The sequence below is a fragment of the Leucoraja erinacea genome, chromosome 28, assembly GCF_028641065.1.
Source record: "Leucoraja erinacea ecotype New England chromosome 28, Leri_hhj_1, whole genome shotgun sequence".
Taxonomy (NCBI): Eukaryota; Metazoa; Chordata; class Chondrichthyes; order Rajiformes; family Rajidae; genus Leucoraja; species Leucoraja erinaceus.
This window is the reverse complement of record NC_073404.1, coordinates 11,999,875-12,018,607: the sequence shown is the minus strand read 5'-3', so window position 1 is coordinate 12,018,607 and position 18,733 is coordinate 11,999,875. Positions and strand designations below refer to the sequence as shown.

General features: G+C 42.4%; 1 protein-coding gene across 3 annotated transcripts in view; it reads left to right on the top strand.

Moving 5' to 3' along the window:
• LOC129710594 (flotillin-2a-like) overlaps positions 1 to 18,733 on the top strand; it is a 102,410-nt gene that overhangs the window by 32,246 nt on the left and 51,431 nt on the right. The window lies entirely within an intron of this gene.

The window sequence follows — 18,733 nt, the reverse complement described above, 5'->3', positions numbered from 1 at the left end:
CGTCACAATCTTGATGACATGTTTCTTCACTTCCTTCGTCCTCCCTCTCCATATCTCATGTTGCATTTTCAAAAGAGAACACAGTTCTTTTTTTTAAATCCTCAACAATATATGCGGTAAATGAAATCATTGTATTTTCCTGAATTCACTGTACCATCAGTTCAAAGCATTATCTTAAACTGTCATTGCTGCCTGTAAAGTACTTTAGAGGAGTAGCACCTGTGTCCAACGGCAACGAGGTCCTAGATTCTGATCCTTCCCCACAGCCTTTGTAATGGCTGTACCGAGCTTCAGTGTCCCTCGGTATGTACTCTTGCACTGGGGCATGAGCCAATGGATAATATTTGCTTGTTTGGATGGATTAAAAAGCATCATGATGCTCTTCCAGCAGCAGTTGATGTTTATAACGGTATGGTGTTGCCTTCAACAGCACTTATGTAGATCATGGAGTCCTCTGTTATAGAGCTGCTCAGGATGAATCTTAGCATGGGAGGTTTCCCGAACATCTTGGCAATCGTACCGTTCATGAGGTTGAGGTCTCATCAGCACCACAGCCATCTCAAGTTGACCACTGGTGGAGTTGTGGCAAAGGTGTTCTTCCTCAGAAAATTTTGTTCAAAAGTTGTATTTCGCACAACTCTGACTTTGGGACAAGAAGTGCACTAAGATCCAACTGAACGGAACATGGCACATATTGAAGTTAGGCCTATCCTTTGTAACACCAAGGATAGGTGAAACCTTGGCATGTAGTGACACTTTGCGTTTGTGTACTATATACAGCTTGATTCAGCCACATACAAAGGTGTCCATCAGCTGGAGGGCTTCACTAGCCACATTTCTCTCCATTCTCTGGGGACTAACACATCATAACACTCAGCATCCAAGTGATATAGAAGATGGCTCGGGTGACTGACAATCTGTTTATCATTTTTATTTAAAAATTAAATATTCTGTGCAAGAGCAATCTCAGGGAAGGGCCTCTCTCATTGCCAGAAAAGTGTGGTTTTGGTGCTTGTTGGTAAGTGCAGGTGGTAAGACATTGTGCCTAGTGGTTTTGACAGTGCTTGGGAAGCTATCCCTCAAAATCTATGGTGTCCTTCTCCTGTAGGGCCTGCAGGACATTGCATGCTGACCACTACCTGATGGATTTGTGGTCAAAAGTGTTTTTCAGAATTAACCTTTCTATGAAAGGCAGATAGTGAGGTAGAGTCCGAATAAACAGGTGCATGCTTACCACTGCCTGTTGGACCTGTGTTTAAAGGTGTTTTCAGAAGGGACTTTTCTATGAAGGAATGCGAGTGTGGCAGAGTCCAAATAAATGGCATGACACGTTGTGTGGAGGCAGTGCTCAACTTTCTACACATACACAGAATCTGGACAGGTAGAACATTACTATGTAATGACACTTGGTGTTTGCCTCCTATGGTTCTATGCACAACTAGATACAGCCATGCACAAAGTTGGCCATCAGGATACAGGCAACATTGGCTATGATGTTCCAATCATCCAAATCTCCGTTTACTGGAGACACGTGTTGCATCAAGATGGACTTTCTTCATCTTGGAACCTCAGATGAAACCGAAGATGTCAAAGGGCCTGTTTCCATGTTGTTTCTCGACACTAAACTACCACGGTGGAGGACAGGGTCTGGGTCACACTTCCACTCTACACAGCAGCGCCAAGAGCACCTTGCAACTAATGATCAGAATTTTGCCTTATGGATGGCAGAGTGCCACAACCAAATTCTGTTGGACCTTTCCTCTCCGTTCCAGCCAATTACTACATTATGCTCGTGTTCCTCTGAAGCAGATCCCCAGCACCTTCAGGTAGTCGGAGCAGATGTTATAGATGTTTGGTCAGGCCTGCTGCCAAAGAACAAGGCCTCTTCTGTGATTGCCTCTGGCACCACAAACCAACTCCAATTGATTGCTGATATTGACAACCTGCTATGTACACCTTCACATTCTTGGATCATCTCGAAATCACCCTACTCTATCCAATGGCTCTATATCTTTTTCATAATATGGTGATCAGAACTGTCCTCGGTATTCCAGTTGGTGCTATTTTTAAGTACTCATGCCTGTTGTTCATTCTTTGAACATTTAATATTTCAGGCACCATTTAGATATTGTGGCAATAGGGCAGTCTGTTTCCTGTTAAAATTTATTGTGCTCGGTTACCTAAGTTTCATGCACTTGCTCAACATTCAGAACAGTTATTGCTACGCTACATCAGCTATTTTGTAATCCAGACTGTTGGACTGCAGACTGTAGAGCCATTCAATTCAGATATTGGGAAATGATGGGGTATTTCTTCATTTAGAATAGTTAGATTGGGTAACATGCAAGCAAGCATGGGCAAATAATTAGTAACCTTTCAAAATGAAATAAAGTGAATGGAAAGATACAGGGAGAAACTGAATTAAGGTTAATGGGCTATGAGGAGACTGGATAGAGTTCTCAATATCTGAATTAGTTTTATGTAATTCCCTTGTGTCAACTTGGCTAAGTGGATAGGGTCTGTCTCCATATTGAGATTGTGGTTCAATTATCCCTTTCCATTATCTGAGTAGTGCACTTAGAAAATAAACAGAATACAAGAAATGTAAAAGGCCATACGCCACTTGGCTCATGCTTCATATTCAATGAGCCCATTGCTAATCTGATATCAGCTCTGCTTTTCGGAACTAACCCCAGACCCTTTGATTCCTATAATATCCCAAATTCTTCCAACCTCTCTCTTGAATATGGTCAGCAACTGATCCTTCACAACTCTTTTGGGTAGAGAATCCCAATCTTTGGATTAAGAATTTTTAAATCTTGTTTATTTATGGCAAACCCTTAATTTTGTGCCTGTGACTGAATTCGTGAATTTTCACCAGTTGTGAATTTTGTATGATTTGATGAGCTTGTCACATTCTTCTGAATTCAAGTGTAGGTCCAGTTTGCTTAATTCTCTCGTCAGGTGACAAACACTCTTTCCCAGAAAGCAATCCGGTGAGCCTGGGTAGTAATCTCTCTCTTACTGCAAACTCTGCACATCCCTCTACCACAGCACAAGACATCTAAGCTTCTCCATGCATCATTCAACACCGAGATGCTCAAATGACCAGACGCCACTGAGAAGTACCAGTCCAAGCTGGACAACAAGCTGACTGCTCATGGAACACTGACGGGCGACCCAACTGAAAAGTGGAGCCAGTTCAAAGAGCTGATGACAGTCAGCTAAGGACGTGCTTGGACGTGCAAGCAGCGAGGGCACCGGGAATGGTTTGATGTAAACAATGATGAAACAACCAAACTCCTGGAGGAGAAACACAAGGCATTCATCGAGTGGCAGAACGATGCATCCTCCCTTCACCAAAAAGAACCGCTTCAAACACCTGCAGAGCAAGGTACAGAAGGAGCTACGAGAGATGCAAGACAGCTGGTGGGCGAGTAAAGCTGATGAAGTACAACGTTACGCAGACATGAACAACTCAAAACAAATTTTCAGCCTGATCAAGGCTGTGTAAAGTCCACCCAAGCTGACCTCCTCCCCCCTCCTTTCAGCTGACAGCAAAACCCTGCTCAAGGATAAAAGCAGCATCTTGGACAGATGGAGACAACACTTCACCAACCTCCTCAATAGACCCTCTGCTGTTGACCCAGTCGCTCTCGACCTGATCCCACAAAAGCCACCACTTGACCTTGACCTCCGCCCATCTTTGGAAGAGATCAAGGAGTCCATCCGTCAAACCAGCGCAGGCAAGGCATCAGGCATGGACGGAATTCCTAATGAACTCGACAACACAGCAGGTCCTGAGACACTAGATGCCTTCCATAACATCTTGTCCAGCATCTGGGAGACAAAGTATGCCCGATTAATTTAGGGATGTCACTGTTGTCTCCCTGTTCAAAAACAAAGGTAGCAAAGCTTAGTGTGGCAGCTACCGAGGCATCTCCTTGTTGTCTGTCGCTGGAAAGATACTGACGTGTCCTCCTCAACCGCTTAATCAATAAGGTCGTGGAAGCAAGGCTCAGTGTGGTTTCAGACCTGGTCGCAGCGCTGCTGATATGATCTTCACTGTGAGACAGATACAGGAAAAATGCGTCGAGCAGAAGATGGACCTCTACGTAGTCTTCATCGACTTGACAAAGGCCTTTGACATGGTCAACTGGGAGGCTCTGTGGTTGATACTTCACAAGCTCAGCTGCCCAAGAAAGTTCATCCAGATCATCGGTCTCTTCCATCATGCCATGACAGGAACTGTTCTGGTCAACGGGTGAAACTTCTGCACCTTTCGACATCTCCAATGGAGTGAGGCAAGGTTGCGTTCTGGCCCCTGTACTCTTCAACCTCTTCTTCGGCTGCGTCCTGAGTCACGCACTCCAGAACCTTGACCGTGGCATGTACCTGAAGTACCGTCTGGACGGATCTCTCTTTGACCTTCGACGCAATACCAAAACGCACGATTGGCTCATTCTCGAAGCCCATTTTGCGGATGACTGCGCCATCATGGCTCACGAGGAGTCTGACCTCATTGTGAACAAATTTGCGGAAGCAGCACAGGCTTGTGGTTCCATAATCAGCCTCAGCAAAACTCTGCAGCACCGCCTCAAGTGTGCATGTTTAGCGCACAGCTGAAAGCAGTTGACTCCTTCAAATACTTGGGAAGGGTAATGTCTGATGGCTCCCTGGACAAGGAATTCTCAATGATAATCGGCAAAGCCAGTCAAGCACTTGGACGAATGCGTACATGAGTGTTGAACCGCCACAGCATCAAGCTGTCACCTAAACTCAAAGTCTACAAAGCAGTTGTGCTTTCGAGCCTGCTCTATGGCTGCGAAACATGGACCTTGTATAGGAATCACATCCGTCAACTTGAGAAGTTCCATATGCGCTCTTTATGGTCCAACATGGGCATTCGCTGGCAGGACAAAGTGCCCAACCAAGAAGGATTGGACAGATCCAGCTTCACAAGCATTGAGGCAATGACCATCGGCGTGATCTCTCGGGGACAAAGGAACCGTGGGCGTCCCAGGAAGCGGTACAAAGATTGCGTCAAGGACCATCTTCACTATTGTGGTCTTGCGCCGAAGCAACTGGAAGCCTGCGCCAGCGACAGAACACGTTGGCGCGAAGCAGTGCGAACAGCAGCCAGCTGCTTCGAGGAGCGCCGCATAGAGCGACTTACCAAAGCTAAGAAGCGGAGGAAGGCTGCCGCCCAGAACCCACTAGCGATGCCCTTCATCTGCCCTCACTGCCCTCGAGTGTGCGGTTCACAAATTGGGCTCGTGAGCCATGGCAGAACTCACCAGAATTGAGACTGCACAACCTGCCATCGTTGTTACTGACAGGCCACCACCACTAGTATCCATCTATTCTAGGGTAGAGAGATCAGAGCTGGGCACACTATTCCAGGAGTGCAGTTTCATCAGGGTCCTGTATAATTGCAACACGACGTCTCTACTCTTGCATTCAAATCATTTTTCAAAGATCATTATATAGCTTGCTTTTCTAATTGCTTGCTCGTTAACCTTCAGTCCTGTTCATGGCCACCCAGGTTCCTCCTGAGCATAAGCACCTTCAAGTCTCTGATCATTTATAAATAGAAAAGCTCTTCAGGCAAAGAGGATGACTGAATATTTTTTCCATATTTCTACTGCTCGTGGTCATTAACTTAGCTAGTCTATTTACCACTGAATCCTCTGTTCTCACTCTCCACTATCTCAAAATTGTCACGTACCTTTGCTTTGTCAGCAAACATGGATTCTTAATGCCATATCTAAATCGTAGGTATAGATTGTGAATAGCTGAGTTCCTCGCACCAATCTTTGTGATGCACTGCTGGTTAGACCTTCCCAATCTAGAGATGACCCATCCTATTTTTTTTACATGTTAACCACACCAGAATGTCAACCCTCTAGTGTGTCAAAGGTTTTCTGAATCGTATCCACTGGTTCCCTTTATTCTGTTCCTCTAGTCATTGCCTCAGAAAAAACCCTTAACAGATTTGGTAAAAGTGATTTATCTTGCACAAGGCTACGTTAACTATATCTAGTCCTGTTATAATTTCTAAGTGCCATGATACTGATTCATTAATAATGAATTCTAGCTGTTACCCCACTACTGATGGCAGGCTAACCAGTCTGTTCTCCATTTTGTCTCCCCATCTCTCTTAAATGGTGGATTCACTTACTATCATTCGATTTTTTTATGATCTTGTCAATAATCTATGAAAGTTTGGAAGGTGACAATCATTGTACTGTCTTTTCACTTCTGGTGAAGATCACAAACGCTTGACTGCTTGCATGTGAATCCAAGCTTGGTGTAAGCAACCCTAAAGTAATTTTTGAATCAAATCTCAAATGCAACTGGAAGTAATTTGGAGCATCTGCTGCTGTGTATTCTCACTTCCTTCCACCTTGGAGCCAAGATCCCAGGTTCCACAGTGTTGTCTCCAAGGAGAAAGTTGAGGGTCAACACAAGGCAACAGCCGTTGTGGGTGGGTGCAGCCCCTGGAACTGGGGAGGGTGATAAGTATCCTAGTGGTCTTTGTTTCAACACCATTTACTGACAAATGTGTCTATCTTAAATATTTTTCCCTGATAATCCTTTTTAAATTTTTATCGGAAATGGCCTCCTGTAGCCAGTCAAAGAAATAGAAATTTAAAGCCGTCTCCAGGGATTTTTGTGAAATACAGTTCTGGCAGTACATTTCATTTATCATATCCTGTTAGTACTGAACACTAAATTCAACAGGACCCTATTGGTTCTGGTTTTGATTTAGCTGGACTTGTTTTTATGGAGAGGCAGCACACTACTCCTGATGCAAGGATTATTTATGGCCTAATTTAAAATGCCATCCTGTAATACCTTAATTACTTCCCCCTCTGCCAGAAATGCAGTGCTGCAAGTACTGGTCACTCTCAAGCAAAGATGAAAAATATTGTGGATGTTGGAAATATTCTGCAGATGGGATAGTTTCTCTGGAGTGAAGAACACATTTAATTATTTTAATGAAATACCTTTCACAAGAATAAAAATATAGGGGACAGCACAACAGCACAGCTTGTAGAGCTGCTGCCTCATAGCTCCAGAGACCCTTTCAATGCTGACCGGATCCTGTTAGTGTACATTTTTCCCTGTGACCAGATCAGGTTCATAAAAGAACAGGAGCAGTCGGCAGCAGGCCCTTCACTCCTGCCCCACCATCTAATATGATTGTGCTCGATCTATGATGGCCTCACTGCTGTGTACCATTTCTCCATGCTCCTCTATTTACCACCTCGTTAAATATATCCAAAAATGTGGTTTCCACTTCCAATGCGAAAACATTTGCAGATTTGTCAGTCTATATGACGAAATTTCTAGATACCTCAGTTTTTAACGACTGGCCCCTTGTCGTCATGTCTGTTTGGACAAGACTCTCCAACTAATGAAAGCAGCCCAGCACCTCCCCTGTCATGCATCTTTAGGATCTTGTGTGTTTAAATAAAATAACCCCTCATTCTTCTAAACTCAGTGGCACAGGCTTTGGGTAGCTCTGGATGCTGAATAAATAAAATGGGATTAGTTTATGACCAGTATGGAAGGGGTTCTTGGTGGGTCGTGTGAATGAGATGGGCCAAAGGGTCTGTTTACATACCGTATGACTGACTCCAAGTAGGAGCAGGTAGTGTGGCCCATCAAGCCTGCCCTTCAATAATCATGGCTGATTTGCCTCAGGCCCCAACTTCACTACTGTATCAGTTTCCCATTGCTCTCAATTCCTTGATCTTTCAAAAAGTTTTCTGTAACTACCCCTATGTTCCAGCCTCTATATTCCAGGAGATAGAGAATTCTAGAGATTCTCCAATCTGAGAAGACATTTCTATGCACCTTATTTTTAAATGACTGGCCTTTATCTTGTAACTGTGCCCCCTCATTCAAGATCCATCCACCAGTGAAATAATTTGATAACTAACCATGTCATGCCCCCATAGGAACTTGCAGGTTGCATTCAGATCACTTTCAGAAATTCAAAAAAATAGTTTTAACTATTTTATCCATTCATGGTGCATCATTCATTTTATCCCATGAAAGAACCCAGTGAATCTCTAATGGATTGTTTCCAATGTAACTATACTTTCTAAAGTATATGGTCCGGTGATGTAGATCGTACTCTAGGTGCAGCCTCCCTAACACTCTACTCTGTAAGAATATTTCTGTTACTGAACCCCAAATGGCGTGCAATTAAAAGGCCAATATGCCATTTGCTTTCTTAACTACTTGCTTCACCTGCCCGCTGTGTTTTGGATCCACTTGGATCCCCGTGTGCCATTTGTAGTCTCTTTCCATTAGATAGGCTTTGCACTTTTCTACATTAAGTTCAATTTACTACATTTACACCCATTCTAATCAACCTGTCTATATACTGCTGTGGATTCCAAATATTGTCAGGCCATTTCCACCTATTTCTATGTCATCACATAAAACTCTGCCTCAAAGTCATTTGTATAGGTAATAAATAATTGAGGGTCAAGTACCAATTCCTGGGAACTTCCTTCCAGCCTGAGAAAGATATATTTTATTCCACCAGCCTTCTATTAATTTTGTATTGATCTGGAGGCAGTCCATGGGGCACAGATAACTGAAATGATCTTAATTCTGATATTTACAAAACTTAAGTTATTCAGCAATTTGAAAATAAAGATCTTCGTTTTAACCAAGTGCTTCTTACAAAAGTGCTTAAGATTGTTTGGTTCCCGCCCAGATTATTGCAGAAAATATTTGAAGAGATTTCAGTAGTAGAGATGATAAAGATATAAATGATGCATCTTAAGTGGCTCAAGAGTTATCAGATGCTAAAGGCAAATTGCATTTTGGCCACCTGCTGGCAAATCATTGTGGAAGAGTCTTGGGAATGGCTGTGATGGCATTGTGCTGTTCATGCAATCACTGTATGAAAAACGTTTCAAATTCCCATTCCTCTGCATCGTGGAAATTGAATCTGTGTCTAATTTACTTTTGTGAACCTCTGCAGAGGTTTTTTGTTTTATTAATTCCATGTTTACCAAGTGCACTTGTGCTTTTTAGGTTTCTTGTGTTGGATGGTGCAATACATTATAAATCGATTTCAAATGTTCACAATGTCTTAAAGCTGAGAACTACCAACAAGCAATTAAGGAATATGAGGAATTGTATTGGAGAAACGTCAGTTCTCCTTGTCCTTTCATTTTTTTTTAATGTTATTTGCTGAAGATACGGCTTCATTCCCAGAGGATGTCTCTCAAAAATGGATCGGTTACTCCACTGTTTTAACCTGCTATTATTACAACGAAGATGAGAGCTGGGAACCCATCTGATGGCTGATTACAGCTCTGACCTGGCCTTAATTTGTTAAATACGGAATCGCTGGTTTCCCCATTTTGTCTTTTCTACACATCCAGCCAAATCAATGGGCATTGTGGTCAATTTAACAATCCTCCTGATGTCTGAAGATGTCTACCTGAAACTTCACCCATTGCTTCATTCCAGAGATGTTGCCTGTCCCGCTGAGTTACTCCAGCTTTTGATGTCTATCTTCGATTTAAACCAGCATCGGCAGTTCCTTCTTACACACCCCTGATGTCTGCAGTTGCCTATCCTGGTATAGACCTGACCTTGCCTTGAAACAAGTTTATCAGACCAAATGGATCTGAAATTACATGAGAAAAATCTGAATATGAATGCCAGTTTGTTCATGGATTTATCTTGAGAGCAGCTGTTATTCCATTCATGGGTTTGGGTCAGCTGTCTGTTGGACTTGTGTGTAGATATTGTTGGCTCTTATTTTCTTTCAAACTCTTTGGGAGGAGGGGAGGGAAATTTGAACAAATGCTCTCTGGCATTTTTCCTGGCAAACATTGACCTATTGTAAGGCAGAAGAGGCACAATAGATCAAATATCCCACTTCAATTAAGACTTAATAGTTAAAGTAGTCTGACTGGTTAAACTTTCCTTACTTTTGTGTTTGCCATTGCTGTGCAATGCCACAAGTATAACAGTTTTCCTCTAACCAGTGGAGATAATGTTTATACACCTCCATTGTCATGTGGAGATTGCCATTTTTGTATCACTGCCACCCATTCTGACAATTAATATGTCCAATCTTCTATAATGAAATAGCTCTTCCATTTTAAAAGGTCAAAAGTGATAGGAGCAGAATTAGGCCATTTTCCCATCAAGTCACCTCCACCATTCAATCAAGTTCAAGTTGCATTTATTGTCACATTCACCAATTGGTTCAGTGAGATTTGAGTTACCATACAGCCATACGAATAAAAAAGAGCGCAATACACGATAGAATTTAACATGAACACCCCCACATAGCGGAATCAAAGTTTCCCACTTTGAGGGAAGGCAATAAAGTTCAGTCAGCTTCCTCTTTGTTCACCCGTGGTGGGGCCTTTGAGCCCCGCGCAGTCACTGCTACGGCAGCCCGATGTTTCAGGCGCTCTCGCCGGGATTATGGAACTCTGACGTTGGAACGGGAGAAGACTCTCAGCGCCGTGGAGTTTCCAAATCGGTCGCTTCCTACCGGAGACCGTGGCTCAGGAAGTCCACAGGCCGAGCTGTACGGAGCTCCGACACTGGCGACCCTCGGCAAAGGATCCCAGGACTCGGCGATGTTAAAGTCAGCGCCGCCCGTGGTAGAAGCTCCGCAGACCACGATGTTAAAGCAGCTGGTCCAACACTCCGGAGCTTCACACGGTGATCCCTGGTAAGGCATCGCCGCTCTGCGATGCAATCCAGTGCTGCGCCGCTGCTGAAGCTCTGGCCGGTCTCCGGCAGGAAAGGCCGTGCCAATCCAGATGGTAGGCCGCAAGGCGGGTGGGGGGGCGAAGATGCGACTCGGAGAAAAGGCGCATCCTCGACCAGGTAGTGACTGGGAAACGGTTTTCCCTCTTCCCCCTCCCCATCCCTCACATAAAAAGACTAAATAACCTCCAGGAGCATACATTTTTGATAGATTAAAAGTAACAAAAATGATAAAAGGACGGACAGATTGGCAAGGCTGCCGTGCATAGCGCCACCTGATGACGCCATGGTTCTATCTATCTCTTCCTCCTAACGCCATTCTCCCGCCATCTCCCCATAACCCCTTACACCTGCATTTTGATTGAATTGAATTGAATTGAATTGAATAACCTTTAATAATCCTTTACAGGAAATTACAGTGCCACAACAGCTTCAAGACAGACATAACACTACACATTTCCACAGATAGCTTCAATACTTAATAAGTTAAAATACAACGAATGAATACTAAAAAAAATCCAAAATTATTTTTGTGCATTATAAAACCTTATAGCAGCAGGTATACAAGACTTCCTATATCTCTCCGTTTTGCACATTGGTGCAATCAGTCTCTGACTGAAGATGCTGCACTTGATCACCTTCAGGGCGTGGAGTGGGTGAGTGGGGTTGGTCATTATTGAACCTAGTTTGTTCAGAGTTCTGGCCTCTGCCACCTGCTGGACCGTTAGTTGCTCAGCCCCAACCACTGAGCCGGCCTTCCTGATCAGCTTGTCCAGTCTGTTTTTGTCCGCTATGCGGGCGCCTTCTCCCCAACAGGCCACAGCAAAAACAGAGCACTGGCCACCACTGAATTGTAGACACTGCACAGTAGGGGTTGGCAGATATTAAATGACCTTAGCCTCCTTAAAAAATACAGTCGACTTTGTCCCTTCCTGTACACCGCCTCCATATGACTCTTCCAGTCCAGCTCACTGTCAAGCTGCACACCAAGGTACCTGTGGTTGGCGACCACCTCCACCTCAGTGCCCCTGATGGTGATTGGTGTTGGTTGAGTCCTCCTCCTCCCCCTCCTGAAATCCACAACTATCTCCTTCGTTTTTGTGGTGTTGAGATGGAGGTTATTGTGTGCACTCCACTCCACAAAGTTGTTAATTGTGTCTCTATACTCCTCCTCATTGCCCCCTTTGATGAGGCCGACAACAGCTGTGTCATCTGAAAATTTCTGCAAAAAGCAGCTGTTGGTGTTATATTGACAATCCGCTGTGTAGATGGTAAACAGGAATGGAGCCAGCACAGTTCCTTGTGGAGCCCCTGTGCTGCTCAGGATGGTGCTTGAGACATTGTTCTGTGATTGTTCCATTCTCTCTAACCCAAGCTTGTTTCTAACATGCTGCAGTCCCCATTTTTTTCTCCAATTTTTCTGTGCCTTCACAGATGCTCTCTGACCTCTATTTTAGTATTTGGATCTCCTTTCATATACTGCTTTTGCATTTGTGTTTAATCCACTAGCCAACCAGTAGCTCACATGGCAAAACTAAAGTGAAGTGCCCCATTTACCATACAATATACAAAGTTCAGTGTCAGTGCCCCCCCCCCCCCCCCCCCCCAGCCTCCCAACGCCCAAACCTATCCCCACCCCTCCACACCAGCACACACACACACACACACACACACACACACACACACACACACACACACACACACACACACACACACACACACACACACACACACACACACACACACACACACACACACAGGACTTAACTGGATGAAACATGCTGTCATCACAGGTGTTCCACGGCACGTCACTTTGCTTGTAACAGCACTACTTGTTATGTGGTATATTTACGGGGTATGTGTTATATGTGGGTATTGTTTTAAGTGGTATCGATGGGGTACATATTTATTATGTGTTATATGTGGGTATTGTTTTATGTGGGTTATGTGCAAGTGGGGAACCATGCACAACTGGACAGGCACTTGAGCATTTCACTACTGGTTATACCTGTATAATTGAGTATGTGACCTATAAACTTGAACTTGAACTTGATTTAAAAGCAAAATGAAGGTTACAGAGAAGGCAATTCCGATCCAATTTTAATGTTAACAGGAATGGAGAGCTATCTCATTTCCATGAATATAAATGCCAAATAATTCTCAAACAGAATTCTTTCATAATTTGAGAATAAAAGCTGATAAAAATGATGGGAACATCTAGATCGGTATTCACTAGTCAGAGGGGTAGTTGTTGTTTTTTTAAGTCCCCACCTTTCTTTCAATTTAGATAATTATCAAAATTGAATTATTTTAATGAACTATATTTGAACAGTCTGACTTGTTCGATACTAATGTAGAACTGGAGATTGTTTTGGGTGAGACTGCAGAAACATTCCAGGAATTCCACGTCCCTATGTGTGGAGGATAACGTCTGCATTTGGAATGTGTTGAGAATGAACAGTAACAAGAGCGACTTGGATTTTTTCACACCAGCTATCAAACTCAGTCTCAAACTGTGTGGAATTTAGCTTTCTTCTATTGTTGTCTTTTATTTTTATACAGTATAAATTATATATATATTTCAAACTTGCCTTAAGGCAAAATTATATTGATATTCTGCAAAACTGGTGCAGTTTCATTGTAAAATGAAAGTCACCAGTTTAATACTGTGTAATTCGCATTAATATAAAGAAATGCTTTTCTGAAGATAGGAAATTGTGCTGGAGTTTAGTCCTATTCCTGTTTTCTAAGTTCTTAAATTTGCCAAGTAGACTGTGCAGGCAGAAATTGGTTTCTCCCATTTCCCATGTCAGAATTGTGGTGCCCCTAGCAGAACTGTGTGCACATTTGTCTTCAAACTACTGACCAAATTTCTTCAGTTCTCAGAAACTATATCTTGTTGCAACTCGAGTTGTTTGCAAGGCAGTAGCTTGGTTTGTGCCCATGGTTGGAATACGACAGCCATTGCAATGTTCTCAGCATCAGGCAGGCAGGGAGGATGGATGATACAGTCTGCTCTCCTTCAATCCTTCAGGGCAGATTGAGGAGCAGAGACTGACTGGCTGCGCTTGGAGCGGAGATGCTCACTACAGACACGGCAAAATACAAATCTTTCTTTATAAATCTTCTGTCTTTCCCTCGGATCTTCCTGGGCTGGGTCCAGCGTTTGTAATGACCTGCTGCCAATAAGAAAAGGATGGTGCCAGAACAAGCCTTTGTTCCAAGTCGGGGAAAGGTCATCCAGCATTCTTCAGAAACACTTACTCTGAGTTTAGAATGACTGAGGCTGCTCCAGCAAGAGTGGGATTGGAGTCACATCTGTCAAAATATTGTCATGGGAATGCTTTGCCAATGTCCAAATAAAAAACCGCAGTCCTGTTGAACTGATTCTCCCTTATTTTGAGTATTATCTTTTGCTGTGCACAGTCACAGCTTTTGACCTCCACACCTCAAATCTTTTCTGTGCTTTCCATCATCAATTTATTCTCGATTTACTTGTTAGGAATACATCATGGGCATTTTTTTTTGAAGTTGTAAGTTTCTAGTTCTGTCTTGGGTGGGAACATTAAAACTATATGATAACAACCAGTTCTATGCTTTGACAGCTCTTAAGATGTTGCATCAGAGTAATTAACATTGAGAAGATGATCCCACAGTTACATCCTCAAATATTTGGCATTTCTGAACCTTAATAATAAAAAAAACTGCTGGAACACAAACTATATGACAAAATCCTATATCAGGCAGTCAGTTTGTGAATTATTCTCAAATAACTGGACCATCATCCTTTAATCCAATGAGGTATCTATTTCTCATCAATCTGTTATCAAATACTAGACTTCAGGATATCAGTAATGTTTTTGGCGTTTGGAGACTTTGATTTTGAGAGGGCGTGGACATTGCTGGCAATGACAGAAATGTATTTTCTCGAAAATAAGTTTGTTTCCTGGACTATCGAGTCTCGTATCACTACATCCCTCTCTGACTTCACCCTTCCTGCTCTGACTCGGAGCCAGTCTTGGTGACACAGAGTTGGCGGCTGCTTTTGCTTGTGTTAGCCATTCACTGTATGCCAATGCCAAAGGGTGCTTTAGTGAAATGAGATTGAATGATCTTGGTCTACTTCCTTGTTCCAAATTTCCAGGCTGACTTGTCCTGAGCTTGCATCGTATGGAAATCCCAGCGTGACACTGCAGTTGGTGCTCGACTGAAGTTCAAGACTGTAATAGCTTGAAGGATATTTCACTCTACATCTATCCACTCACGCTCTGCAAAAATACCTAATCTCATTGAGATTATACATTACCTTGATGGTACAATGCTTGGATACATCGCCCTCCTAGAAAATACAAAATCATATCTGTGCCAAACAGTGAGTTACTTCAGGAATGCCATAACGACGCCCTAAATGCAAAGAACTGCACTCGCTTCAAGTGTGTTGAATTATCTTTGAGACGTTTCATTGGAAATAATATGTAGCCATCATTGTGAGAATCTACTATTTGTGTTGCGTATAATCATTTAACCATTAAAGAAGTAGTTGGAAAATTGGTCATTGCACTTTCAGAATAGAATGCATTTTGTTTTGAAAACTTCTGTGTTATAATGATTGACAATAATTTAAAATTGAACAGCTGGGCTGGTATACCTGGTGCACATTTGATGGGAAGGAAATTAAACATTTTTTTAGCAGTCCATCTAAAAGTTTTAGTCTGGATAGAATAAGAATTGCTGTCTGTCAGTTCCCTGGTCTGGTGAATCATCTGCTCTACATGCCGAAGATAGACACTAAATGTAACTCAGCAGGACAGGCAACATCTCTGGAGAGAAGGAATGTGTGACATTTCATGTTGAGACCCATCTTCAGACTGATCAGTCTGAAGAAGGGCCTTGACCCGAAACAGCATCCATTCCTTCTCTCCAGAGATGCTGGAACTCTCTGCCACAGAAGGTAGTTGAGGCCAGTTCATTGGCTATATTTAAGAGGGAATTAGATGTGGCCCTTGTGGCTAAAGGGATCAGGGGGTATGGAGAGAAGGTAGGTACAGGATACTGAGTTGGATGATCAGCCATGATCATATTGAATGGCGGTGCAGGCTCGAAGGGCCGAATGGCCTACTCCTGCACCTATTTTCTATGTTTCTATGTTTACTCCAGCACTTTGTGTCTATCTTCGATTTAAACCAGCATCTGCAGTTCTTTCCTACACATCCTGCTCTACATGCCCTTGGGTTAAGGAGTTAAAAGCTGCACAGGCTTCCTAATCTCAAGGCAGTGCACCTTGATGTATGATGTCTGAATTGACTGAAGAATGGATTTGTTCCCGATGCCAGCATTGAAAATGCAGACTTGCAAATGAACCAAGGCTATTGATGCTGGTGTTCGAATGCACCTACTGCAAACTCAAAGCTTTTTGAAGAGAACTTCACACATGTTAAATTTTAAAAAAAATCTGTTTCCCATCATTAATTATTGTAAGTCATTTAATTAAATAATATAGCAGCGATTGGAGCAAGCTTGCATAACCTACAGTAGATCTTTACGATATCATGAGGGAAATGTTTTTGTCATGTGACTAATATTTATGCTGGACATCAAGGGAACCCAGTTTGAAACTGTCATTGTTCATTATTAATTTTCATATTTGCAGTCAACTGGCTAATATCACTGTCTTGTTCTTGTATGTGATGTTATAAAACTCTATGGTCTAGAAACTAATAGTGTAATATAGGATGGGAACAAGCCATACAGCTCACCACATCCATACTAACCATAATAATGTGTGAATTACTTGAGCTGATAACGTGTTGCAACCCAGTGAAAACAGCATCTCATTTCTGCAGGCTACAGTCTATAACACGAACACTCCAATCAGCTGTGAAAGCTTGGAAGCATCGATTTTTGTTGTGATCAGTTTCCAAGTGATTGTCGTCCTCTTCTAACATTTAATTAAGAGTAGCATCTCTTTTTTGTAGAATGCAATTATTACTCTGCCAAACCCAAATCTAATAATTTAGTATTGGCAAATGCTAAGTGGTGTGAAAATCAAAGATAGTGTGGACAAGAATAACTGGATTAGCCTCTGTCTGAAATTGGCCTGGGCCCCTATTGGTAGTGTCTCTACCCACACCATTGAAGTCCAAGCACTCAGTTTAATACCCAAATTTCCTCTACCACATGAGTAGTGGAAACTCATTCAGTGCACCCAGAATGGACAAAGCCAGGGAGCAAGTTGAACGACTCTGCATTTGCTGCAATTACATGTGTACTTGGAGTTTCCATCACTCTAGTGAAGCTTCCATCACTTGGAATTTCCATACACTTTAAAAGGACCCTGAAATTATGCCGGCTGTTGCTGGTTCCTCATCATCTTACGTGAAATATTTCTATAATATGAGTGGGAATTTGCAGACTTTACATTTTCTGACATTACTACTGAGGTTTTTTCATTCCTTATTTTCCCTTCAAGACGTGATGGTCCCATGTAGCCAAATGGCTCTGTGTCACTGATGGTTGCACTTGATGTGGTGAGGAAGGAAAACAACTGGGGCAAATTACAGGCATGGAGCCTTCATGATTTTGCCACACCAGCTGGGTTACACACTGCCACAAGATCTGTTGAGAAGGGATTATTCTCTCTTACAAAAGCACACTGAGGTGCAACAACACTTGATTCCTTAAACTTTACAGTCTAAATGTGAACATCAACATGGAAATTTATCCCCTGATATAATTTTGTTTTATAATCCATATTTTCTAGTCCAGTGTTACATCCAAATATTTCTGCAAATTTTCCGTTCAGTGGTTTTAGATTAATTGAATTTTGTCCTATATTGGTTATCACACTGAAATATTTTATGCAGAAACCCCCTGACTCACCTCCAGTTGCTGGTCAAAAGCTAATTTTCCTTTGAGAAAATAATAGCTTCATTTTATATCATCTCCATTCCCACTCATCTCCTGGCTAGTGAACTGTTTGCAGATTAAAAAAAAAAAACATGTACAAAATGAATTGACAGTGAGACCATCTCATGCAGAAGAGGATACAACACAATCATTTCTGTTTCCTGTACAATCAGCATGAATAGCTTTCAATTTAAGCCTGCCCTAGTTATGTTCCTATTCAAAAGTTCACCTGGTTTGTAAGAAAGCAGCTACTCTCGTATCTGGCCAAAGTTATCGATTATGGATGACTCCAATCAGCTGCCTCAATTTGGGAGTCGTTAATCATGGTTAATAAATGGCCATAATTTTGTCATTGACGTCCATATCCCAAGAATAAACAAATGTTGTTCTTGGACAAAAAAAAAAGCCAAGGTAAGCGATGCTTGGGAAAACTTGGCAGAATAGGTGGTTAGTGAACAAAATTCACAGATGTTTTCCAGGTTTTTTTTCCAGGCCATGCATTGCTGTTTACAGGACACCCAGAAAACATGTTCGGCATTATCCAGCGTCGCTGTCGTCAAGACAGGACAGCGGTTCTGAGTACAAGGGTTATTTTGTCTTCAGTCAGGGTGTTTCCAGGATACCAGACTCGCCTCCAAGTCTTGGATTGAATATGGTGTTTTACCAGGATAAAAGAACAGCATTTGAACTGCACTTTATTTCAAAGCAGATAATCTTTTGAGAATTGAAGCACTTTGCAGTCGTGAAATGTTTGTATCGAGTGGTTTAACATTGATTATTGTAAAACGTAAGCATTTGGAATTGGCTGCACAAGAGTGTATAAATCACGCATGCCGAAGTCCAGTGTGTTTAATTTATTGTGTTATTGGAATATTGACTCGTGCATGGAACTTCAGAAGATTTAACAGCAGGTATACGCAGTTGAAAGTAAATCATGCTTTCTGTAAGCACAAAATGAAATGTATGGCTGCTAAAGTGCTATTACAGTTCTTAAAGGATTGAATTACCTTGAACACCCAATGAAAATGAAAGAATTGATTTTCTTACTGTCACTGGGAGTTGG